Source organism: Hoplias malabaricus, chromosome 8, assembly GCF_029633855.1.
Source record: "Hoplias malabaricus isolate fHopMal1 chromosome 8, fHopMal1.hap1, whole genome shotgun sequence".
NCBI lineage: Eukaryota > Metazoa > Chordata > Actinopteri > Characiformes > Erythrinidae > Hoplias > Hoplias malabaricus.
Window position 1 is genome coordinate 20820868 of NC_089807.1, and position 27179 is coordinate 20848046.

Below are 27179 nucleotides of genomic sequence, written 5' to 3' on the forward strand. Positions count from 1 at the left end.
CAGTGAACTAATTCAGCTCCATCTGTTGTAGGTTTGAAGACACTTGCAAAAGTAATCTATATTATAAGGTAACAAGTAAAAAATGAATGATATTGAGTTTATCATTTTGATAGTTGAGATAGGTAAGAGATAATTACAAAATATTTAACACACTACTAGTACCATATTAAAAATTAATATTATTAATTAATATATATATTAATCCATATAATTAATTCTGAATTAATATTATTAATACCAGTAACTAGTATACTAATTATCATATTTACAATAAGATAAAAGGGTACAAGCATCAACCATAAAAACAAATTACTAACCAAGCTTTGTACACCACTCACAAGCATCAGAGCGGAATGCGCAGTGAGGCAGAGCATCATTTTTGACAGATGCCCTGTTTCTGTTTTTTGGTTTTGATGTGTTGCATCTCATTCCACTGATGTTCTACCTCAAAAATAGACTAGAGTCTAGAATAGTGTTTAAACCACTACCCTTTCATCAAAATCAAGTCAAACAAGTAAAAACATCAATATGGCAAAATCGTAGACAACTATGTTGCTAATAAACTTCTTGTTGGTCTGAGCTGATTAGTATTATTTCTTTGCCTGAAGAAAATATTTTAGCTAAAAAATATATATATTTTTTAATGTCAGTGTATGTGAATGTAAAATGATTTCCTTTTTTGCAGTGTTTCTTTTTCCTTATATCTAGTTATTAATATTTTTGCCTATTCCAAAATTTATACCAAAATGTCTCCCCAGTTGTTAGTCGTCTCCAATCCTACCTGTTAGTGAGTCTCCTCCAATCACACACAGTGTCATCAACCTCATGAATGTGAACACAAACAGCCCATATCTGTCATATTAACGGACAGACCTCTTGGAGAAGTGTGCTCTCTAAGACTTTTATTTTTTTATATATTTTTACACACACACATACACAGAGAGAGCCATGGCCTTAAGATTAGAGAATAGGGGTAGGAAAAGAATTAATCCATGCCTGAAGTGCCCTTGAGCAAGACACCTAACCCCCACAATGCACCCCATGTGCAGAGTTGGTTGGCAGCCCTCTGCTCCGGTTGTGTGTGTGTTCACTGCTCCTAGGGTTTGTGAAGAATTGCTCATTAGTGCGTGTTTTGTGTGTTCACTAACACAGATGAGTCAAATGCAGAAATGCAATTTCCCTAAGCGGATCAATAAAGCTGTTTCTTCTTCTTCTTCTTCTTGTCGTCTCACACACACACCAACACACACAAACACCAGTGTCACAACACAGCAGCCACAGCAATACACATTTTTCAGCATGTACTGTACCTTCTGTCAAGTGACTGTTAAGTTAAAAGGAATGCGTATGAAAGAGTAAAAAGGCTGACATCCCATGAGTCTAAATTGAAGTCATGCTCCCAGTGACCACCACAAGACAAGCCTTCTCCCTCACATCCAGGCATCCTCAAGCCTTGCTCCTGCAATACACCCCCATTTATTTATAGATTCAAATTCAGTCACTGTCCATACACTCCTCCAGGGCTGCATGTAGGGCTGGACAATAATTCAATATATCGATATATATTGCAATATGAAATGTTTCAATAACAATGATATGATTTTAAAAAACATATTCAATATTTCAATATACATTATTTACAGCATCTGTCACTGAGTGACGTTCATTACAGGGCACTGCTCAATCCACTGCCCTCAATTTAAAAGTTATTTTTAAAAAATATTCATATTGACAAAGCCAAGAGGTTAATGTTTGATGCCGATGTCATGTTTTCTGTTTGTTTTTGGCAGTTTTCCTATGGCTTTAATGTTGTTTTTATCGATATCAGAATTATATCATATCGACTTAAAAAAAACTTACACAGAAATATACTGTGATATAAATTTTGACCACCTCATCCAGCCCTAGCTATATGTCTTCTCTTATTGTTTGCTTTTTTGCTGATTTGCTAAATTTCCTGCATACTTTGGGGATATATGCCTCTTATGTTCTGTATGTGCATATCACACCTGCCCTACAGTAATGGTGTTGTATATTTCTGTGCAGGTTGAATAAGCTAAGAGAGAAAATCTAGAGCATGTTGTTAAGGTGCCTTCCCAAGTAATATTTCCTGCATACCACAACTAGACATTTACTCTTACTGCATGTTGTAACTTGAACAGGAAGAATTAGGTCCACAGTGCAGTTCAACACAACAGCTAAAAAGTTAATTTGATGATAATACTAAATTCAACCGTTGTACATGTTTGGACCCATTTTGTTTTTCAAATAACTGTGTAATTACAAATACACACAACAAGAAACTGATTACTGGCGATGCATTCACTTATAGAATCTTTTGTCTCTCTATAGTAAATGCCTGTAGTAACGTGTAGAAACATATTATTGACAGGTGATGTAATCAAAGACTGATTGGTCCTTATTATATTAAGCACTGTGTAATTACAAATCCACAACAAAGCAGAAAACCGAAGCTGAAACAAGCATGTGATTAAATAAGCCATGTGTAACAGTGAACCAGTAGTAAAATAGTAAATACAAGGTTATTAGGGACACAATATGAAGTGGGACCACAGATTTGCCTAATCTTTGCAATAGCAAATTGCAGAAGCCTGCGAAAAACTACATATGCAGTCAGGAGTGTAGTTTTGGGTTGGCACTGTGTGTAAACTTGCATGGGAAAAGGGATGGGCAGAATAAAACTACAAAGGATGGTGTTCAAATTGGAAATAAATAAATAAATAATTGGGATTGGTGGATTCAAATCAGGGGCGGCACGGTGGCGCAGCAGGTAGTGTCGCAGTCACACAGCTCCAGGGGCCTGGAGGTTGTGGGTTCGATTCCCGCTCCGGGTGACTGTCTGTGAGGAGTTGGTGTGTTCTCCCCGTGTCCGCGTGGGTTTCCTCCGGGTGCTCCGGTTTCCTCCCACAGTCCAAAAACACACGTTGCAGGTGGATTGGCGACTCGAAAGTGTCCGTAGGTGTGAGTGTGTGAGTGAATGTGTGTGTGTCTGTGTTGCCCTGTGAAGGACTGGCGTCCCCTCCAGGGTGTATTCCCGCCTTGCGCCCGATGATTCCAGGTAGGCTCTGGACCCACCGTGACCCTGAATTGGATAAGCGGTTACAGATAATGGATGGATGGATGGATGGATTCAAATCAATAGATCCAAACAAATAAATAAAAAATGCTATTGGATTTAAAAAGCCATTTTACTAAGAGTTATTTAAAAACATGAAAACTGCTGTTGATTACAGAGCATTACACAGACTCATAACAGAAAAATTCCCTTATCTCTTACTTTGCTAAGACAGCAAATATTGATCAACATCACTTTAACACAGCTGTGGTGTCTGGCATTTAAGCTTTCAGTTTCAAAGCTTTGGTTGATGATTGTGCCACTATCAGATCTGAATAACTGTTAGTCCATTTAGAATGACTATTGGCTACTTTCATGCTTACAAAAACCTATGTTCATTTGATTGTGGACCTCAAATCTACATAATAGGCAGTAGCCCTGCCAGTAAAGGCCTAGACAAACTATTTGGATGGAATTAGCTGTACCGGTGGACATGGGGTAATATAATTATTACTGTAAAACCAACAGTAAAAATGACCCCAGATTATATTAATCCAGGCCAAACTGACATGTGGGTAAATATTCTATTGTAGCTTGGGGTTAAGTTTTTAAATAAGTTTTTTTGTGGGTTCTGGAGGAGGCACTGGATGATGAAATATGGTTTACAGTACAAGGATAAGTTCAGCTAGGGTTAGTTCACCTCACTTAAATCTACAAATAACCTTAAGGATAATTTTCTGATTTAGGTAGGTTTGGGCACAACTTCAGCTCGCGTACATGTTATGAACGTGTGTCCTACTCAGTTAACTAAAACTTATTTTAATAACAGTTATATTAATTGTGTGAACAACTAGTAAAGTTTTTGCCATCTTCTATTCTGTAGGACTAGAATACAAGATCACTGAGGGATGGATATTTTTGGTGGGAGGGCTGTTCTCAGAACAGTAGTGACAGTCTAAAAACTCCCGTAGTGCTGTGTATTTTGTATGACGGCAGTCGTGTAGCCACTCCCATCTCTGTTATTTTCACAGAGATTTCTTATCCACTGCAAATCCACCGTAACCATTACTGACGTCTGTTGTTACATTTACATTACCCCAGCTCTCCACATAAAACTAATCCCGTCTGAATAGAGCTTAAGTCCCTAGGTTTAGTTCAATTATGTTCAATAATGCACACACAGTTCCTAATGAAAAGCATGAAACAAAATGGGATGCTCTGAAACTGCCTCACGTGAGCCTGAGGGTCACCTTGCCCAATGCCAGCCCTTGGCAAAAAGAGTAAAAGCGAACAGCATCTGGCTGTTTAGCAAAGGAATTTTCTTGTCTGGACCTATGGAGCAGAATACAATATTTGGAATGAGTCGAAGTTGCTTTTGTGGTCCAGAATGAAACATTGAACATCAGTACACGACCTCATCAATGCTTCAGTGGCTGAATGTCATCAGGTCTTCAGTGGTCCTATATCTAATATAAATCCTCACCAGAAGAGTACAAACTGCAGCAAAGGGGACAACAAAGGGTGTGTGTGTTGTCCTTTTAAAGATTTTACTACTGAATGTAAACTATGGCACGCATTTTGAGTGAGTCAATGATAAAAAAAATGGGTGTGCCTACTGCTCTAGCCCTGTTGTAGGCACTCAAGCTTTGAAGAGTTTGATTAAGCTTCCGTGTAGTCTTCGGCTCCAGTTGTTTGTGCCAAATGAAAAGGGCTCTGGTGCAGCTGTTGAAAGTCATGCTATACTCAAAATGAGCAAACAGTAGTATGTGCCAACCTCAAGCTGAAGAACTAAACAAAAAAAATCCTCCATTTAATACTGTCATTCTGTCACTCTGAAAAAGATTAATGAATGGCTCAACACCTGGTCGATGAGTCTGTTTCAAGTGATACTTGCCGATATGAAGCACACAATAAAAAAATTAAGGGTGGGAACATTTACCAGCAATTACTTTATTGCCATCCACTCAATAAATAAATAAATAAATAAATAAATAAATAAATAAATAAAAATCAAAACTCATTGATTAAGTGAAGTGTAGATAATGCAGGAAAGGATCAGGGAGATGAAAGGGCTAAGAGCATTACTAGTACTACTAGCAGATCATGGTCCAAAATGAATGAAAGGGAACATCCTGTGTTGTCCATCTGGATGCTGTGTTTGTGGAGGAGGGGTTTGAGGGCCTCTGCTCTTCAGCACGGCCTGATAGCAGAAATCTGGCCCCAGTGGTCATAAGCTTTTCAGACTGCAGCCAATTAGCAAATTAGCTTAGCATCCCCTTAGAGAGAGAAAAAAAGACCAGCTCAGTTCAACTCTTGTCAAAAAAAGGCTTGGCTTTGTAGGCTTGGTTAATTCCACTTTAACCCTTGAGTGAAAACATATTACTGTTATTATGTTATACTATTTTAGTGTAATTACACAATGACATTATCAATTATATAACCGGATACATGAATTATATTTGCATTTGATTTATATGCTGTACTGATAGGCCTTTATAATGAATATGTTTTTTTAATGTTGTTTACCACATCAACAGTGACAAGCAAACTGTAAAAGCCAATCAATTTTCACAAAACGTGCATCTAAATCTGCTTACACACACAAATATCATGATTAATTTTGGGTTGAAAACAGATTTGATTAAATATTACAATAGACAAAAAAACGCTTATGCAGTTCAGGGTAATGTCACGTCTGGAATCATTGGGCGCAAGGCAGGAACACACCATGGAGGGGGCGCCAGTCCTTCACGGGGCAACACACACTCACACATTCACTCACACATCTACGGACACTTTTGAGTCGCCAATCCACCTGCCAACGTGTGTTTTTGAACCGTGGGAGAAAACCAGAGCAATCTAATCATTTATATATAAAAAGTTCAAATAAAAATAGACGTAATTGAACAATAAACTGCAGTCTTGTTTTTCTGCTTGTCTTATATAAAGCTATAAAAGTCATATAAGATTTAGACAGTAGCATTGTTAAACAGGTAATTAGTGTTTTCGTGGAAATACTTTTACTACAGAGATGAAACTGAGGTCCTTTTTTAAGAGGCATGTTTATTTCAAATAGCTCTTAGTGCACAAAGGAAAATGTGCTTAAACGATTAAAAGTGAAACTAATGTTAATGTTGGCAGCCTAATGTAATTGAGCACCATTTAAGGTAGAGTCTCAGAACTGTATTCTTGATTTAAGGTTGGGAAGGAAAAGCATTTGAATATAATTATAGCATCACATAATGTGTAACAGTGCAGCATCATTTAAGGTGGAACTGAGCGCCATGCCATTTAAAGTGCACAAAGCAGTGATCTTTTCTTTTTTCTGTGAGTTTCTTTTTTGCCTAAGATGTCTTGTATGTATGACAGGGTTTTAGGGCCATGGCATTGGAAAAAAAATAATCAAGATTCAGAGAATAAAGTCAGAATTCTGAGAATAATCTCAGAATAATTTGCTGCACGTATAATGGGACAGACACCACCACAGTGTAATTGAAGAATGCAGTGTGTTGCTGAAGTTATACTATGGTATAGATTTCAGGAATAAAAACTCTGTTCTCTGCCACATCAGGACCAGACTGTGATTAGTATTCAAACCGGTATTTAAACTGAATCGGTGCAAGAACTTGTTTATTCAGAAGAGGGCATGTAGTTTCACAGATACAATTAACGATCATGAAAATGATCGATCTAGAGTGAGTGGAACTCCGACGTGCCCACGAGGCTCCATGAATCGCGTCACAGCTCATGGACTTGTACAATAAACTAAAGCCGTCATGTCGTGTGGATGCATTTAATAAATAATTCCATTTACTTCACTGACTGTCTTTCACAACTCACTGATGCACAGACGAGTCTGTCTGTCTACATATTATAATAAATAATAACCCAAAACAGTGTTTCTCTAAATATTCTGAATTTATTCTCAGAATTCTGGCATTATTCTTAGAATCTTATTATTCTTTTTTTCATTGTTGTGGCCCTAAAACTGTGTTGTGTTTGTTAAAAACAAAACACAAAATGATTACACCAGCACATTTCTACAGCCACGCATGTGTTTATTTCAGTCTTTCAGTGTTTCTCCAGTGGTTTTCAAGTATCCTTGGGAAGTGAAATTAGGACGGAGAGGTGTGAATGGGCACCAGACTGTGGCTCTGTCACTGCACCATGTGTCCCTTAACACAAAAAAAAAACCCACATTGTGCTGGGACAGTGAAGCTGCATCTGAGAGACTGTTCCTAGCTTTGGTTAAAGCTGTAATTTGCATGAGGTTATGATCATTAAAACTAGCATTACTAACCGACAGGAACTATTTTATATCTATATTACAATTAAAAAAATGATCATGAATTTTTCTTCATATCTATTTAATAAGACTGTTATAATTATTACATCAGTGCTTTCTATATGATCTGCCTTCTTGTCTGCAGCTCTCCATAATCTCTTCATGGGAAGTAACACTGATGAGTAAGCATATATTCTTCTGTATCACCACAGGCATCAGGTTGCTTTCTCTCTCTCTCTCTCTCTCTCTCTCTCTCTCTCTCTGCATCTCACACGATCTCTCTGGGAAGTCAACGTGGGAGAGTGAAAACAGGAAGCTGAGGCTACCGTGTGACTCAAACATGCCGCGGATATTTTTAGCTTCAACCCGACAGCCCCCCAGCCTCTTCTTCCTTCGGGCCACCAGGAGGACACCACTGTCCACTGCTTTCTGCAGGCCCGCTGGGGAAAGGAGGTCAGGCATAGAAAAGGGTCCTATCACTACAGACGCTTTATATCGTGCTCATCTGTCAACAGCAGTCCCAGCTCTGAGGCTTCTGAAGGCAGAAATACCAGCAGAGCACTGCGACGCTCACTCTGCACCTGCACTAGAGGACGACCAGGGACACAGTACAGCCTCATAGCTCCACGGGAAAACACTGTTCTCATTCAACCTGCACAATGCATTTATACTGCTAAAAAAAGATTTTCTGATCTCAGGCTACAAAAATAAACAAGGGGGTAATGGTTCACAAAAGAAATAGGTGGCCAAACTTTATTTATTGCATTTTCTATTAAGCACATATCAGCAATTTCTCAGGGGATCTGACAGAAGATAATTAAGCTGCATAAAGTAGGGCAAGGTGAAGACAAAAGAACTGGAAAATCAATCGCTGAAAAATTAATAAGAGTTAAGAGACTTCTAACAGCCACTCAAGGCTTGGTGGGCTGTAACCATAAAGAAAAAAAACACTTAAAACAACACCTAAAACAACGCTTAAAGCTCATAGGGACAGGAAAAAATCAAGTGCCACGCTTGCACAGGTGTTTCACTACATCCTTCTAATGTGAGAAGTCAGAAAGAATGTGTAGCTGCCAAGGACATATTACTGAGAGAAGGATATAGAAAAAAATACACAATCTGCAATAACTGGCCCCACTTTCCCCCAATTAAGTGTGGTTTCTATAAAATGTGGCCAATAAAAAACCCCAAGAAAGACTGGGTGTATCACAAGTTTTAAACTTTCACATGAGATAAACCACCAGAATTTTTTTTGCTTGTATTATTATTGTTTATGAACACATTTAAAACTAATGTAAATTTAATAAATTGAAATGGTTATATTTTTGACAGTGTCATTATGTAATTTACTTTTAAACAGAAAAGCAAACTGACTCTAAAAGTCTGTCTGGGGATCAACTAATAAACAACGTCTTGGCTGGAAACTATATATAAAACCAAATCATGACAGGTGACATAATTTCAGCTGTATCTCTGTGAGCCATGACTCAGGAGATAAGGCTTTATTTCAGGAGCAGTATCAGAGCGCTATCACTAACCTGCTGCTCTCTGCGTGAGAGGAGCCACTGCAAGAGACAGACAGAGAGGCGGTCAGAGACACAGGGCAAGGTCGCTGTCTGGGTGGGTGAGTTTAGTCTGGCAGTGAGAGGGGCTTTGTGAGTCTGCCATGCCACACTTAGATGTCTCTCTATTGTTTTTGCAGACGGTTAACCTGCGTCAGAGTGGTGTGGTGAAGAGCAAGCAGCTCACAGACACACACACGCACACACACACACACACACACACACACAGTCACTCACTCACGCATCAGCCTGGCACTCCAAAACATACAAACACACACATACACACACAAATACACACAGGGAAACGTGCATCCTGCGATGTGGACCCCAAACACAGTGAGCATATCTTAGTCATACTTTCATACCATAAACACATATACAGCATATGTGCCAAAGGTGCAGCACAATGAACATTTTTAATACATTGAAAAGGATGAAACCAGCCTGGATTGGAGCTTTTTTTTATTGACCTAGGATTTTCTCAAACAATATTAATAAACAAACAGCTAAACCTAGCTATTAGAGCAAGGTGTGCATAGCGCTGATAGTAATAAAATGTTACACTATCACATTTTAACTTGACATTAGATTCAGTTATTCACACTCACAAAGTACACAAATTTATGGATCATATTTATATGAAAATAGGTTACAATCTATATGGCTAAATGTTTGTGGAAATTCACTTGTTAGATACTGGAACATTCCAATATCTGAACCACAAACATCCTATCAATGTTTCAAAGGTATTAGCGGTAAAGGTATATGTTTATTTTTTACTGATCTCTATAAGACATATGTAAAAGCTCAGGTAGAGCATCGTGGACAAGAAAGATATTATTATATCTTTTTATTATTATTATTATATATTATCAGATATATAATAGTATAATATAATATAATAATATATATATATATATATATATATATATATATATATATATATATATATTATATATATATTATCTATATATTATTATATATATAATATAATAATATATAGATATTATTATATATTATCACACAAGCAAGAATTGAACTGCTAGCACAAATACACTCAAAACAACAATCAGTTTATCAGTGCATGTAATCTGAAAATATTAGCACTTCAACCATTAACAAATAATGCACTGTGAGGACCTAAACCAGTTCCATGTTGAATTAGTAACAGTGTAGAGAGGAACATGAAGAGGTCAGTGGTTAACCCTTCAGTAAAGCCAGTGTCAGTGTCTGCCAGTGCATTATTTACTCATCCTCTCTGCCTCTGAGGAACTTTACACCAGCTTTACTCACTGCTGTCCTCCCAGAAGCTACAGAGGACAGAAATAACAAATGAATGGATGATGGAATGGGTATTTATTTGGATAACAAGCCTGTAAAGATGTATTGACTGTGGTTCTAGTGGCAGTAAGAGCTTTGCATTTGAAATGTTATTGTTATGTGGAAATTATAACAAATGTGTTGTTTGTTAATAGAAGTTGATCTAATGTCTGGTTAAGATTGTGCCTGCCTTATCCTGGCAATCAAAGCAAACCTAAAGAACTTGCGTTACAGTAAATGTACAAGTCTGGACAAGGTGCCAGTCCATGACGGTACATCAAAAACACACCTAGTCACTCACACTTACACAGCCAATCCACCTGAAACATGCATTATTTGACTGTGGAAAGAAACTGGAGGAAATCCACACAGACACAGGGAGAACACACCAAACTCCTCATAGACAGTGACCCAATGTGAATACTGAAGCAGGACCCCAGGATTTTGGCTCTATATGGCAGGGAAAACAATGGCCGGTGAATGGAGTGTTTTAAAATAAACACTCTTAAACATAAAGGTTTTACAAATTGTTCTTTGAGCTGTACCATAGAAGAATCACTTTTGATTCTATAAAGATCCATATTTGGTAATATACTTATAATTTGGTAAAGAACCTTTATGTGAAGTGAAGAATTTTTAAACTTTTCTTTGTTAAACAAAAAGCTATCCTTCTATGGCATAGCTGAAAGAACCGTTTTTGGCACCTTTATTTTTAAGAGTGAAGAATTGAAACATATTTGTATTGCTGTATTGTTTATGCAGCATGGTGGTGTCAGCAGGTAGTGTCGCAGTCACACAGGGTTCGGTTGTGGGTTCGAGTCACGCTCTGGGTGTGTGTGAGGAGTTGGTGTGTTCTCCCCATGTGCATTTGGGTTTCCTCCGGGTGCTCCGGTTTCCTCCCACAGTCCAAAAATACATGTTGGTAGGTGGATTCAAAAGTGACTCAAAAGTGTCCGTAGGTGTGAGTGTGTGTGTTGCCCTGTGAAGGACTGGCGCCCCCTCCAGGGTGTGTTCCCGCCTAGTGCCCAATGATTCCAGGTAGGATCTGGACCCGCCCTGACACTGAACTGGGTTATATCTGTAACTGGGTTACAGATCTCCTCCTTGGATCACCACCTTAACGTGGTGGAGGGGTTTGCGTGCCTGCGTGAGCCTAGGAGCTATGTTGTCAGGGGCAATAGCCCCTGGTAGGGTCTCCCAAGGCAAATTGGTCCTAGGTGATGGGCCAGACAAAGAGTGATCCATAAAGACACGGATGAAAAAGACAAGAACACGGACACAGCCTCCCTTGCCCGGAGCAGGGTTACCGGGGCCTCACCCTGGAGCCAGGCCTGGGGGAGGGGCTCCTTGGCGAGCGCCTGGTGGCCGGACTTTCACCTATGGGGTCTGGCCGGGCTTAGCCCGAAGGAGATACATGGGTCCACTCTCCCATGGGCCCACCACCTGTGGGAGAGGTAGTAATCCGGGTCTGGTGCATTGTGGATCGGGTGGCGGTCGGGGTCGGGGGCCCTGGCGTTCTGATCCTCGGTTACTGAAACTGGCTTTTGGAACATGGAACGTAACCTCTCTGGTGGGAAAAGAGCCTGAGCTGGTGCGCGAGGCTGAGAGGTACCGGCTAGATATAGGTGGGCTCACCTCGACACACAGTATGGGCTCTGGAACCAATCTCCTTGAGAGGGGCTGGATGCTCTTTCACTCTGGAGTTGCCCAGAGTGAGAGGCGTAAGGCAGGTGTGGGCTTACTCATAGCCCCCCGGCTTAGCGCCTGTATGTTGGGGTTTACCCCAGTGGACGAGAGGGTAATTTCCCTGCACCTTCGGGTTGGGGAAAGGGCTCTGACTGTTGTTTGTGCTTATGCACCGAACAGCAGTTCAGAGTACCATGCCTTCTTGGGGACCCTAGAGGGAGTGCTGGAGAACACTCATTCTGGGGACTCCATTGTTCTGCTGGGGGACTTCAACGCTCACGTGGGTAATGACAGTGAGACCTGGAGGGGCGTGATTGGGAGGAACGGCCCCGCTAATCTGAACCCGAGTGGTGTTCAGTTATTGGATTTCTGTGCTCGTCACAGTTTGTCCATTACAAACGCCATGTTCGAACGTAAGGGTGTCCACAAGTACACCTGGCATCAGGACACCCTAGGCCACATTTCGATGATCGACTTTATAGTCGTATCATCTGACCTGCGGCCATATGTTCTGGACACTCGGGTGAAGAGAGGCGCTGAGCTGTCAACTGATCACCACCTTGTGGTGAGTTGGATCAGATGGCGGGGGAGGATGCCGGACAGACCTGGCAGGCCCAAACGTGTGCTGAGGGTTTGCTGGGAACGTTTGGCAGAGGAACCTGTCAGAAAGATCTTCAACTCCCACATCTTGCAGAGCTTCGACTGCATCCCGGGGGAGGCTGGTGACATTGAGTCCGAGTGGGCCATGTTCCGGACCTCCATTGTTGAGGCGGCTGAACGGAGCTGTGGCTGCAAGGTTGTCGGTGCCTGTCGGGGTGGCAATCCCCGCACTCGGTGGTGGACACCCCGGGTGAGGGGGGCTGTCAAGCTGAAGAAAGAGTCCTATCGAGCCTGGTTGGCTCCGGAGGCAGCCGACAGGTACCGAGGAGCCAAACGGCTTGCCTCCCGGACGCCTTCCTGGAGAGGTGTTCCGGGCATGTCCATCGGGGAGGAGGCCCCGGGGCAGACCAAGAACACGCTGGAGAGACTATATGTCTCGACTGGCCTGGGAACGCCTCGGTATACCCCCGGAGGAGCTAGAGTCGGTGGCTGGGGAGAGGGAGGTCTGGGTTTCTTTGCTCTGACTGCTTCCCCCGCGACCCGAACCCGGATAAGCGGTGGATAATGGATGGATGGATGGATGGGTTACAGATACTGAATGAATGAATGGATGAATGTATTGTTTAATATACAACACCACTATGTATTTAGTGTGTCCAATCCAGCTAACATATTCAGTCTATTATTAGTTATAGAAAAATGTAATGATGTAAATATATAAATATAATGATGACAGGCAAAGAGAATCCAAATTATAGATCTAAATGTACTGTAGTCTTAAACATTTCTTGTAACTCCTTAATCTTCACAAGGCCAGTTTTCCCCAGCTTGATATCAGCCCAATGCTGTGACCATTAAAATTGTTACAGAAAAGAGTTACCACCTTGACTCTGCTTTTACAGTGCAGTTTAATAGTATATACTAGGGGTCAGCAACCCACGGTTCCAGAGCCGCATGCGGCTCTTTGATCCCTCGGATGCGGCTCAGCTTTTGAAAATAATTACTGAGTATTTAATTAAAATGTATTTTATTTTAGTTTGTTCATTTTCAAAATGTAATTCAATGAAGATTATGGCAATCTTGTAACATCTAAAATATTTTAATATTTAATATATTTTGTTGCTCTTAATACACGTCACAACTTCCAACGTGCGACACCCGCCAGTGTGCGGTTTCTTGAACTTTTTGACAGCTGACTGCACGGCCCCAGTAAAATGATGACGGCACGCAGAGAGAGGACAGCATTTTTGTTTGCTGCCAGTGGATAATTTAAGTTCAGCGTTTTTTTCCCCATTACTACAAGGACTCAAATAGACATTGAGTATTTTACTTAACCGTCAACCCAACGTCTTTTTTTCAGAGTTAAAAATGTTTTGTTGCATGCAGAAATGTTATTTCATTTTTCTGCAGTCGTTCATTAATTTCATAAATGTAACACAGTATAGTTTGTTTATACATAGCACAAAGGCAAAAAAAACCTGTTATATGCAGTGTTATTTCATGTAAAATTTCAAAAGGATTTTGTGGCTCCCAGTGTTTTCTTTACTGTGTGAAACGGGTCCAAATGGCTCTTTGAGTGTTAAAGGTTGCCGACCCCTGGTATATACAAATCGCTAACTCTAGACTCTAGATCTAGCATCAGACCTGATCACATGCCAATGAGGTTTAACGGAAAGTGAAAGCTAATCGGCAGAATGAAGGATGAGACAGAAAGAGTGAGAAAGATGGAAGTGTTAAAGGAATAGAACAAACAACCAAGCTATTGTCTGTGAAATATTGAGAAAGTGGATTAGCATAGGCTAAATTATTCAGGGGAAAGAGTTAGATATGCAGAGATTTATTTCTGAATTAAAAGCAGGCAGCTTGAGAAGACTGTGTTTGTGTGTGTGTGTGTGTGTTGATGGTGAATATTGGTGGTCTATATGTGAGTGCAGCAGGCAGAAAGTGAATTTTACTTTGACATTATTTCAGCCACAGCTTGTCTGTTATTGACACTACAACTTACACGGATGTAATTGCACATGAGCAGGCTGTTGTTTGGAGGTGGTCGTTTTCTCTGGTTAAGGGTTAACAGTAATCTGTTAATTGTTAACAAATTGTGCCTTCAGCTAATTCTATCCTCCCCTTACCCTCAGAACAGGTACTTAATGTTCGAGACAATATACTCAGTAGATGATGGGAGGCCAAAATGTAGTTAGAGAAACAGGGCTAATACTAGTGGTTTTGCAACGCCCAGGCAACAAATTCTGGGTTTTTCAAATTCATGCTTTAGTTTGTTTTTCTCTTATAAGCATTTCTCAGTTCAAGGCATACACTGCTTTGAGTAAAAAATATAGAGGAAATATAGTACAAATATAGCACAGTACACTAATAATAATAAAAAATAATAATGGGATGAACATGTAAAGGACAGCCACAATTAGACAATAAACAAAATGAAAGGAAAACATAACACAGTACAAAACAAAGCAGGAGTAATAGCATGTGTCAGCTTCAGGAAACAGAGAGGTTGTAAGCAACAGAAAACAGATGTGTTTTAAGGATGGATTTGAAGAGTGATTGATAGTTTGACTGTTAATTTTCTGAAGGAAGGGTGTTCCAAATGCGTGGAGCAAGTCTAGAAATGTCTGCACAGGTTGGAAGGGAGAATGATGAGTAAACCATCTGAAGAAGATCTGAGAGTGTGATTAAGTGTGTAAGATTGAAGAAGGTCAGATAAAAAAGAAGGAGCTAGATTATTGAGAGCTTTGTAGGTGATCAGGAGGATTTTGAACACTGACCCTGATTCTGGACATAAGGGTCATAATATTAACATCACCACCAAAAAATATGGTTAATAATTGTTCATTCCATCTCCCTGTATCATTAAGCCCCATTTGTAACAGTTATCAGAAGAACTCTGAGTCTGTGTTGAGCTGCTAATGAGCAATGAGGGGTGAAGGGAGAGGGGTTGGAACTTCCTGTTGTGAAAACAAGACACATCCCTTCACAAACCCAGTAGAGAACACAACTGCCGGTTTGACATCAAAAAATTAAGTACACTTACTTGTCATCTACGCTGAATAAATATCTTTATTTATTTATTCTTTATCTTTATTTATTAATTTATTATTTATCTTTATTTCTTTAACTACATTTTTATTTCAAGTACAATTAAATTTGATCCATAATCTAGTTTGCATGGAAAAAACCCAGTGTTACCTTATAATTATAACTCCACATATAAAGTAAATAGCTCACAATGAGTTTCACTGTTATGTGAAATAAGAACTGGAGAGTGAAGTAGTGACATGTTTTGGGGATTAACACAAATGAATAACACCAAAGCTTTAGTGTCACGACTAAGCAGCATAGCAGATACTGCAGATAGCAGCAGTCACCACACACCCATTTCCACATGATTACACCTCACACCCTCCTCCATTCTTCTGCCACTGCTTTAAATACAGAGAGGGAGATAGACACACAGACGGACAGTTATAATAAGTATAATACCTTTTAAACAAGTCTGAACTTTCCATGGATTAAAGTTGTGGATTTTTACTAAGGCTGAAAATGTGTATATTACAACCATAATTTGTTTTAGTAAATAGTGTCTGTAGATGACGTAGAACAATCTGAATTAACAAAACACACATTTTTCCAAATCATTCGGCCCTACCGTTATATGATAAAATACTACAGTGATCCCAGTGCTGTTTATGGAGCTGGTAGATAATAACAAATATCCAAAGTTATGACAGACTGACTTGGAGAAGTTTATTAAGGTTAAACTTTAATCTGAATATCCGCTCTGCTAGTGTTTATCTGGGGCAAAGTTACACACATATACTGCAAACTGTACTGTATCCATCCTACTCTATTTCACTGACACACTCACCTACTGAAGACAGACAGCAAGCAATGCAAAAAAATTAGGCTTTGAACCAAACAGGGCAAGAATATTTTCATTTGAAACCACTCATAGAAAACGGTCACCCTGGCTCCTGCACGTGTAATGACTTGTGAAATCTGTGCTGGGAAAGGTATGAATGAGAACATCTTTCTACAGGCACTGTGTCTAAGTAGATCTTTCTCACAGTAGTCAGTAGTATGGAGGAGGCAAGTATAGGCATGTCAAACCTATTTAGACTGGTTTATTTAGTACTGCTTACCTTGCCAAGAACATGCCTCCAAGGAGATACCAGCTCTTCTGTCTGTCTTTATACTTTCCACCTAAGGATTTTTTTGTCCATGAAACCTAAGAGAACAACAGCAAGCTGTGACTTGACCAAGCCACCCTTTGCATCTTGAGGGGCTGGTGGACGCTCTGAAATTTAACTGTCCTTCTAACTATCCCTCAGCTTGGACTGTAAAACTCTTTGGCTTAGTAAGACTGATGTATATATAAGAATTCAACCATGGAGTCATGGATTTTGCTTTCCCATAGAAGATAATCTCTAGACAAGAGGAATGCTGTAGAGGAATTTGCAGTTTCAATATGAACACTTCAGATTTAAAAGAGAACTAAGCACAATGATGAAATAACACATCTTGTGTTAAGAGAACTCTCGTGGATCAGTTTACAACAACAATTGAGTCTGCTGGGGCACCAAACCAACCCACACACCACCATGTATTTCCTTACATGTGAAATTTTTAAGTGGTTACATAAAATTTCTCAATCACATTATGACAAATTTACTGTCAACAGAAATGTGTGCTGAGACCTGAACATTCACTTCAGTGAAACAATGACAAATAAAAGCAAATTCCCAAAAGCCACTTCAATATAACCACCATCTTAAGAAAATAAACACTAAATCCCTATTCGGACGGGATTAGTTTTACTTGTGGACATGGGGTAAAGTAATTATTACAAAAGAATCTCAGGGGATTTAATCCTGTCCGAAAAGACCATTTCAGTCATTTTTCCAGAATGCACACTCCCTGAGCCTTTTACCTACTCTAAAACAAACACTAAAACAAGCAGGTTTTAATAATCCCATCAAATCAAATCAAATCAAATTTATTTGTATAGCGCCTTTTACAACTGACATTGTCACAAAGCACCTTCACAGTTTCAAAACAGAACATTTAAATCAAAGCCCAATGCAAGCAAGCCGAAAGCGACAGTGGCAAGGAAAAACTCCCTCGAGGCTGGAGGAAGAAACCTTGGGAGGAACCAAGACTCACAAAGGGGACCCATCCTCCTCTGATCAAACTATAGATTGAATTTTAAATGATCACCAATGAAGTGTCATTATGCTACATAATAATAATAAGGTGAGCAGCTGGTCTGGTCTGGTCTGGGCCGCAGGAGAATCCAGCAAACAATCTTCCATCAGTGGGCCACCATTCTCTCAGAAAACAGTAAAACAGTAAAGGGAAGCAGTTAGTTTAGTTGAGTGCAGCAGAGAATAAGAACATGTGAATATTTTCATTAATGTAGTGACGGATCTGACTGTAACAGACTGGGAGGAGGGAAACCAGAAGGAGCTCAGGCAAAGACATCCTTTCGCTCGAAACAAGGGAAATTGTGAGCATATCATCCAGGTTTACCCTGATTCTCCATGTCCATGAGTTCCTGAAATGACAACCTTAAACTAGACAGAGGTTAGTTGCCAAAGGTTAAACTGAACAAGTGTGTTTTGAGCCTAGACTTAAACATAGTGACTGTGTCTGCGTCCCGAACACTAGCTGGAAGATTGTTCCAGAGCTGAGGGGCTTTGTATCCCATCCGAATTGACATGTGGGGGGAATGCTTCATATCCCGGGAAAATTTTTTCATTGGTTTTCTCAAGAACAATAAAGTTGAAGGAGGTGTTTAGTGATGAAACATATAGTTTAAGTACAACCCCAATTCCAATGGCACGTTGTGTAAAATCTAAATGAAAACAGAATGCGATGATTTGCAAATACTTTTCAACCTTTATTCAATTGAATATAATACAAAGACAGGATATTTATGTTCAAATGAATAAACTTTATTGTTTTTCACAAATATTCACTCGTTTTGAATTTGTGGCCATTCCAAAAGAGTTGGGACGGGGCAACAAAAGACTGAGAAAGTTGAGGAATGCTCAAAAAACACCTGTTTGGAACATTCCACAGGTGAAGAGGTTAATTGGAAACAGGTGAGTGTCATGATTGTGTGAAAAGGGAGCATCCCCGAAGGGCTCAGTCATTCACAAGCAAGGATGGGGCGAGGTTCACAACTTGTGAACAACTGTGTGAGCAAATCTTTCAAAGGTTTAAGAACAATGTGTCTCAACGTACAATTGCAAGGAATTTAGGGATTTCATCATCTACAGTCCATAATATCATCAAAAGATTCAGAGAATCTGGAGAAATCTCTGCAAGTAAGTGGCAAGGCCAAAAACCAGCATTGAATGTCTGTGACCTTCAATCCCTCAGGTGGCACTGCATTAAAAACTGATATCATTCTGTAACAGATATTACCACATGGGCTCAGGAACACTTCAGAAAACCATTGTCGGTGAACACAGTTCGTCGCTCCATCTAGAAGAGCAAGTTAAACTCTACCATGCAAAGCAAAAGCCATATATCAATAACATCCAGCTTCTCTAGGCCCGAGCTCATCTGAGATGGACTGATGCAAAGTGGAAAAGTGTCCTGTGGTCTGACGTGTCCACATTTCACATTGTTTTTTGGAAATCATGGACGTCCTGTCCTCTGGGCCTAAGAGGAAAAGGACTCTCCGGGTTGTTTTCAGTGCAAAGTTCAAAAGCCAGAATCTCTGATGGTATGAGGGTGTGTTAGTGCCCACAGCATGGGTAACTTGCACATCTGTGAAGGCACCAATAATGATGAAAGGTACATACAGGTTTACATATGCTACATCCAAGCAACGTCTTTTTCAGGGACATCCTTGCTTATTTCAGCAAGACAATGCCAAGCCACATTCTGCACGTGTTACAACAGTGTGGCTTCGTAGTAAAAGAGTGGGAGTACTAGACTGGCCTGTCTGCAGTCCAGACCTGTCACAAAATACGACAATGGAGACCCCAGACAGTTCAGCAACTGAAATTGTACATCAAGCCAGAATGGGAAAGAATTCCATCTATAAAGCTCCAACAATTAGTGTCCTCAGTTCCCAAACGCTTATTGAGTGATGTTAAAAGGAAAGGTGATGTAACACAGGGGTAAACATGGCCCTGTCCCAACTTTTTTGGAATGTGTTACAGGCCTCACATTCAAAATGAGTGAATATTTGCAAAAAAAAAAAAAGACTAATGTTTATCAGTTTGAGCATTAAATATCTTGTCTTTGGAGTGTGTTCAATTGAATATTCGCTAAAAAGGATTTGCAAATCATCCTATTCTCTTTTTATTTATGTTATACACAACATCCCAAAAAGCTCAGTAGCTGAAAGATGCACCACACTCCAATCCACAAAACAACCTGTGGGTAGGATTTGTACACACTAGCAGTAATTAAATGGTTTGTAATATCGGTTTTAATAACTGTGTGAAGGATTAGGTTTGGTATCTTCTCGCACAGTTATCTGTTATGATGGACTAGTATATAAGGTCATTGAGGGCTGTATAATTTTGGTGGGAGGGCTGATCTCAGAATATTTGTGACAGTCTAAAACCTCCAGTAGCTCTGCTGTGTAAGATCCACACTGTGTGATGGCAGTGTGTGAATCGAGTAGCCTCTCCCGTCTCTGTTATTTTCACAGAGATTTCTTATTCAGTGCTAATCAAACAAAAACATGACTGACGTCTTGTGGAGAATTACCCCAACTCCCCATGTAAAACTAATCCCAGTGAATTTGCTGTGGAATTTGCTTTTTTGATTTTCTATTTGATTTACCTGGTACCTGGATCCAGGTACATTTTTCAGTACCTGCTTACCCCTGGTTCCAAAAGCAGAGTCATCATTTGGAAATACTGTATTGTGCAAGTCCACCAAATGTTTGTATATGTTACTAGTGAGTACACAGTTCTGTCTGAAGTGATGCAATTTGCTGTGATCTAGTTAAACCGGCCTTTATAAATGAACTTAAGCAATAGTCCAACTAGCTTAAACATCTCACTATTAGACAAATATCACATATATTTCTGAGCACATGCTCACACTATAGAGTCTAGAGTGATATTAAAAATGAATAACATCCTTGTAAAAGATGTAAGGGTGTAGTTTTGCCTTAACTTCTCAAATGGTCAAGGCCCATTAAGAGCCACTTCTATGACTTAACACAGCCAGTTTGTTTTTCTGTACATGTACAATGTAAGCACTTTCCAGTTAATTTTACACTAACTTCCTGACAGCGTAACTCTTGGTAAAGTACTGACAATCTACATTACAGTATTCCACTGAATTTTACAGTAATTTTACTGTAGTTCTATAGCATTAAGTTCAATTTCCCAATTTCATGGACTGAGACCCTGTTCACCGCAGCGACTCCAGAGTCACTTCATTATTATTGATACTGTATACAACTTACATATATTCCATTTTCTTTGTGTATGTTTTGTTTTATTGCAATTTGTACGGCTGTCCTGAACACCATTTTTAGGGCTTTGTGGATTAAGTCGCATAATTCAGCGAATATTCAAATATTCTGTGTGTGTGTGTGTGTGTGTTGTGGGGGGTTGTTTCTCATTCAGAATATCTGCGTTGGACGCCTGCTTTAAAATCAAAAGTTTGTGCTACAGCTCCCACTAACTCACTCCCTAACTCACACATATACAGTGTGGCTAAGGACAGAGAGTACACGAGTTAACCAGAGTGAGGTTTAAAGCTGGCAAAATGAACTGTAACTTTGCCACGCTTCATTGTAAGTAGATTGTTGTGGGATGTTAGGCTCTTTTAGACTTCATTCGGGACTTTTATGTTGATGAGACTAAATACAGGTGGAATGCTGAGGGAACAGAGCTTTTTTTTTTTACCGTTGTGGAGCCTGAATATATGTGGAGTAGAGCATTGCCTTTATAGATAGCCACAATTATCCAAAAATACGACTACCCAAATATCAAAATTAAAAACCGAATGCCTACCCAATGAACAAATATTCAAACAGCTGAAGTAATTTGAAATAATATTCCCCATTTTAATTCTTTAAAGATGGCAGGGAATTCTGGGATGGTTACTTTTAACGGTTCCTTGCTGTAAACTGTCTGGTACACCAACTTACAGCAGTATTTATAGTGTGGTTACTGAATAATTCTTTTTAGGATAAAAAACCTGGGATTTTAAGGGGTTCTAAACCAATACCAGCTTCCAGTCACAGATGCTTTACAACCAAATCAGCCAGTGATCCATTTTGAGCTGAATTTTACTAGGCTTTAGTAAAATCTCACACTGGCACACAGAGTCACACTGAGGGGAACTTCCAGCATCTTCTATAAGCCAAAGTCTGTCTTCACCCTTATAGTGTAAGAGGATTATTACTTGATATATACAGTACACTACAGGTTGTTTTAAGTTATGGAGATGGATCTGAACCATAGAGACAGAGTGAGTAAGGAGTAGAAAGGCACACAAAGACTGAGGGGAGCCAGAGGGGGTGGGGTGGGGGCATAAAAGCGGTCTCATTCTAACCCCTCCATCTCATTGTGTTTACACAGCCGGCCAATCTCACAGTTCACACCTCCAACAGGACCCACTATGGAGCGCTAGCTTCATGACAGTGGAGATGGCACACTTGCATTTTGTAGCACTGCGATGCATAAAAGAGAGAGAGAGAGAAAGTGAGAGAGAGAGAGAGAGAGAGAGAGAAAGAAAGAAAGAAAGAAAGAAAGAAAGAAAGAAAGAAAGATAAAAGTGAGAGAATGGGAGATGGTTTCATTTATGTTTTACGAAGCATGTGAATGTCTTGGGAAAACGTGTACATGAGGGAATTTCCAGTTCAGAACAAAATCAGCAGTAGTCAGCCATCCCTTCCTTATTATCAATTACTCTCTCCCACTCTCTCTCTCTCTCTCTCTCTCTCTCTCTCTCACACACACACACACAAACACATACCCCCACACACACACACACATACACAGTTACGCAACCACGAAAGCCTACATCTGTGCACATCTGTCTTTGTGTCTCAGTCATTCTTTGCTTGTTCTCTCTCTCTCTCTCAAGACGTTTTATCAATAACCTATATTAAAAGAGAGTTGTTCCTCTTTATTCTTCTGAAAAGGATTGAAACTTGGTGTGAGTCCATTTGGCTACAATAACATTAGTCGCTGAGGCTGACTAGTTAAGTCTGGAACACAAACACTCAACATTACAACTCATCACTACTATCTCAGACTAAGCAGAAGATGCTCCATCAGTCCAGAGAAGTCTGCTCCAAAGCCCAATACCTCTCTAGCCAATGACATTGAGCATAGTAAATGTGTCATTGTCATTTACTGTTCATTAATATCCCTTTGGCACCTATCCTTCTTTCTACCAGTTACTTGGAAAATTTGTCAATAAACCTTCAGGCTAAAACTACCCTTAACCATGACCCTCAGCCCTGTAGTACTCAGTGCTGCCTCTGTGTGTACTTCAGAATAAAAAAGAAGGTCACACAGAAGTGCTTGGTGCTCCATGTAGAAGGAGCCCCCCATAATTATTCTTCTTGTCCACTTTGGAATGGTAATTGCCAGGTGAGCGCAGCACATCTTTAGATTAGGATCTGATGGAGGTGCATTAATAATTCAAATCTTTGTCTGCCTTAGAGAAGAGAACAAAGAGCAGAGTAGCCTCCAGGCCCACAGCGTGGCCAAACACAATCACATTCTGTACACCTGCCATATTAGGACTCTTCAAATCACAGATAGCAATGATTATTCAAGGTAAAAATGTTACTGCTGTACAAGCGGTCATATTTCAAAAGTAACTGATATGAAAGTGCCTTGCTCAAACGATTCCTCTTATTATTATTTATCTCTGGATTGTCACTGATAAAAGGCAGCAATATAAGTTCATGGTGTTCACTACAATACTGCTATCAGCACACACACATCTTGATCTCAATCGGAATGTTGTTTACAGCCAGTTACACTGAGAAGTAATGCGAAGTGATCAATTAAATTAACGTAAAGGAGACGTATTATAGCCTATTCCACAAGTTAACACATTTCCCTGGGGTCTTGATTAATTATCTATGATATACTTTGTTCTAGGGCAGGACAATAACTAGTTGGGTTGGTTTCAATAACAATGGCATGATTTTTAAAAAACACATTTTCAATATTTCAATATACATCATTTACAGCATCAGACACTGATTGACATTCATTACAGGGCACTGCCAAAAAAATATTAATATTAACAAAGCCAAGAGGATTAGTTTCATCATGTCATGTTTCTTGTTTCTTCTTGGCAATTTTTCAGTCTTTCATATGTTTATATCTATATCTGAATTATATTGTGGCGGCACGGTGGTGGTTCCCGCTCTGGGTGACTGTCTGTGAGGAGTTGGTGTGTTCTCCCCGTGTCCGCGTGGGTTTCCTCCGGGTGCTCCGGTTTCCTCCCACAGTCCAAAAACACACGTTGGCGACTCAAAAGTATCTGTAGGTGTGTGTGTGTCTGTGTTGCCCTGTGAAAGACTGGTGCCCCCTCCAGGGGTGTATTCCCGCCTTGCGCCCAATGATTCCAGGTAGGCTCTGGACCCACCGCGACCCTGAATTGGATAAGCGGTTACAGATAATGAATGAATGAATGAATGGATGAATTATATTGTATTGACAGAAACTAAAAAATATATTGTGATATAAATTTCCAGAAATATCATCCAGCACTACTTTCCTATTGTCCCTGTATAAACAGCCTTGTTCAAAAGGAATATCAGCCACCCGCTCATTTTAATGAGAATGGGCCACAGCTCAGTTCAGTGTGAGAGCCCAATGAGGTGTGAGAAACAAAAGCTCTTTTTTATCCATTTTCATACAGTTCTCTTTCTTCTCGTTTCTGCATAGTTAATCAGTACACTTATGTCTCCACATTCTTTGTGTTTGTATTGCTGTTTAAGCTCCTTTCAAAACTCTCACATAAGAAATCTGATTGGAGAAGGCAGGGCCATTCTAAAGTTCCTGTTCTCTATGTAAGATGTAGCACAATATCAGAATGACTCATTTTATCCCACGTTAACTTATCCACACTGACATCAGTAAACTGACCAGGTGGTCTTATTTCAGAGTTTGTGGGTTGTAGGCTCCAGATCCACAAATAAACATGCACATGCACTAAAAAAAAGCTTTTTTTTTTAGTCCCCTTTAAAGGCAACATCTTGTGGGGAAATGCTCATTTTCTCAAACGCTTGTTTCTCATTTGTTTACTTTATGAAGCTCCCATCTTTTAAGATTTACATGGCTGAAGATTAACTTGTCTGTAAGTTTTTAAGTCACTGTGTAAACTAACACAGAGTCGATATCATCCCCCTATGAAGCAGAAATAGAGCAAATGGTCCACACCTCTGTTCATGATTTTCAACGTTCAGAGTTCTATTTATTGTCTAACAACCTCATGATACCTTTTCTCTGCCACAAACAGAGAGAGAAATCCTCCCATAGCAGAGATATTTTTACTCAGTTTTTTGCCATTTACAGACACTGGGGCTTCGTCAACACAATAGACCAGTTTTGAGCAAGCAAATTGATGAATTGAGGAGACATCCACAGATTTTTATGAAAAATGTTTTTTGACCTTTAAATATAGAACCTTTTGCCACATTTGACATATGTTACCAGGAACAAAAGTGAGTAAACCAAAATCACTGCATTGGTCTTCTATGTGCATGGACTTATGTGTAACAAGATATGTTATCCCTTAAAATCCAAGGCTTATTACAGCTTAACTACACTGTAAGTACCGGAAGACCAGTGCAAGCATGTTACTCCCAAAGTGGCACCTGGCCCTTTTGTTCTGAGGGTCCATGTTATGCAGTAACAGCCTCTACCTGTCTAGACATCCTTTAAACTTAGATGCAGGAGAATTGCTTGCCACATGAACATGAGTGATGTCAGATACAGATGTTGGCTGATTAATTCAAGTAAACACACACCATTCCAACTCATCCCGGTAGTATCGGAGGGTGCTCCTGCACAATGACACTGGTAGACCAGTAATGGGGAGTTTTTAATCGTTTTAGTCGAAGCTTGGTATTAAGCATTTGGAACTTTGTGTTCACTGCTCCACTGTTTCCAATTTAATTTCATTCTTTTATTTAGAGATGACAAATAAAGTGCTACCACAACTGTGTGCCTGTTTCTGTAATGTGTGCTACCTATTGTAGTTGGATATTATTGCCATAATGCTTGATTTACCAAATTCTGCTATGACCACCACAGTAATCACTAAAAATACAGTCTACCCTCTTTCCAACAAGACGACATTCAACAGCTAAGCACATGAGCGTAACCAGTGACTGACTGAACCTGTTTCAGTGATCAGTGTCCTGCTTTTGAAAAGAAAGTGAAATCTGATCTTGTTTTGTCTCACTGTTTAATATCATGATTGCAATATGAATGTAAGCAGCTGCAGTGCATGACAGACTGTGCAACCTCTCTTTCTCTCTGTCTCCATGCAACCACCTTATCTGAACATTGATCACAGGCCTGTGCTGCTTTACAGAACCTGCTGGCATCACAGTGGGAAAAAAAGCAACTCTCACATATGGCTGCTCATGGCACTAACAATGATGTTAGACGATGCTCTAGAGATACTGAGGAACTTTTCATGAGGATACTTCCTACAGAAGTCAAAACATTTAGAGGGTATCACATGATATGCAGTTATCAATACAATATCTATTGTTTCTCTTTACAACTTAAAGTCATTATGGCATTCAATTAGTTAAATGTTGTGTAAAAGTTTTGACAGTATTTTAAATGAGCTATTATTAAAGAATATTCTAACCAATTTCCCATATTAATATTGCAACGTGAAAGAGTTACGTTTTTTTTATTGCAAGAAAAAAGAATATTGACCTTATGGGATACTTAACGTCTATAAAACAGAGTATCACAGGCAACCATATACTTCACTGTTTACACAACAAAAATTAAAATTAAATGACAGTATGGCACTGTCTTCTTGTTTTTTGTTTTTTTCTTATGCTTATATAAATCATGCCTGTACTTTCACTTATAGAAAACAGTTGTAATTTGTATCACAAATTTGGTCATTAAAAACGGATTTTTTTTCCCCCAAATCGTTCAGCCCTACCCCATTCAGTAAAATCAATTCTGTGTACATATTTGTCATGGGAATCAGTGCATCTAAACTTTCTAATGCCTCAGTGCAGGTCACTGCTTTCCTTCGCTTCATAATTCAAACACAACATCTGTCTTGACTATTATGTGAACATTTCAAAATTAAAGAATTTACAGAATACTGTCAAAAATTAATTAATTCATTCTTCTGTACACACTTTGTCCTATTCATGGTAGTGGTGATTTCTAAGCTTTCCTGGAATGATTGGATGCAAGGCAGGACAGGATACCAGTCGATCAGAGGGCATCACACACTCACCCAGTCACTCATCAGTGGACAATTTCACACACTCACCCAGTCCCTCACACACTCACACCAGTGGACAATTTCACTCACACAGCCAATCACAATCATATCGGTGGACAATTTCACACGCACACAGTCAAACACTCTCATACCTATGGACATTTTCACACATTCACACATACTCAGTCATGATCCAAAT

At 39.6% G+C, this 27179-nt stretch overlaps 1 protein-coding gene across 2 annotated transcripts in view; it reads right to left on the reverse strand.

The window, feature by feature from the left end:
* The window catches only part of prkceb (protein kinase C, epsilon b), a 121797-nt gene that overhangs the window by 92937 nt on the left and 1681 nt on the right, over positions 1-27179 (reverse strand). The window lies entirely within an intron of this gene.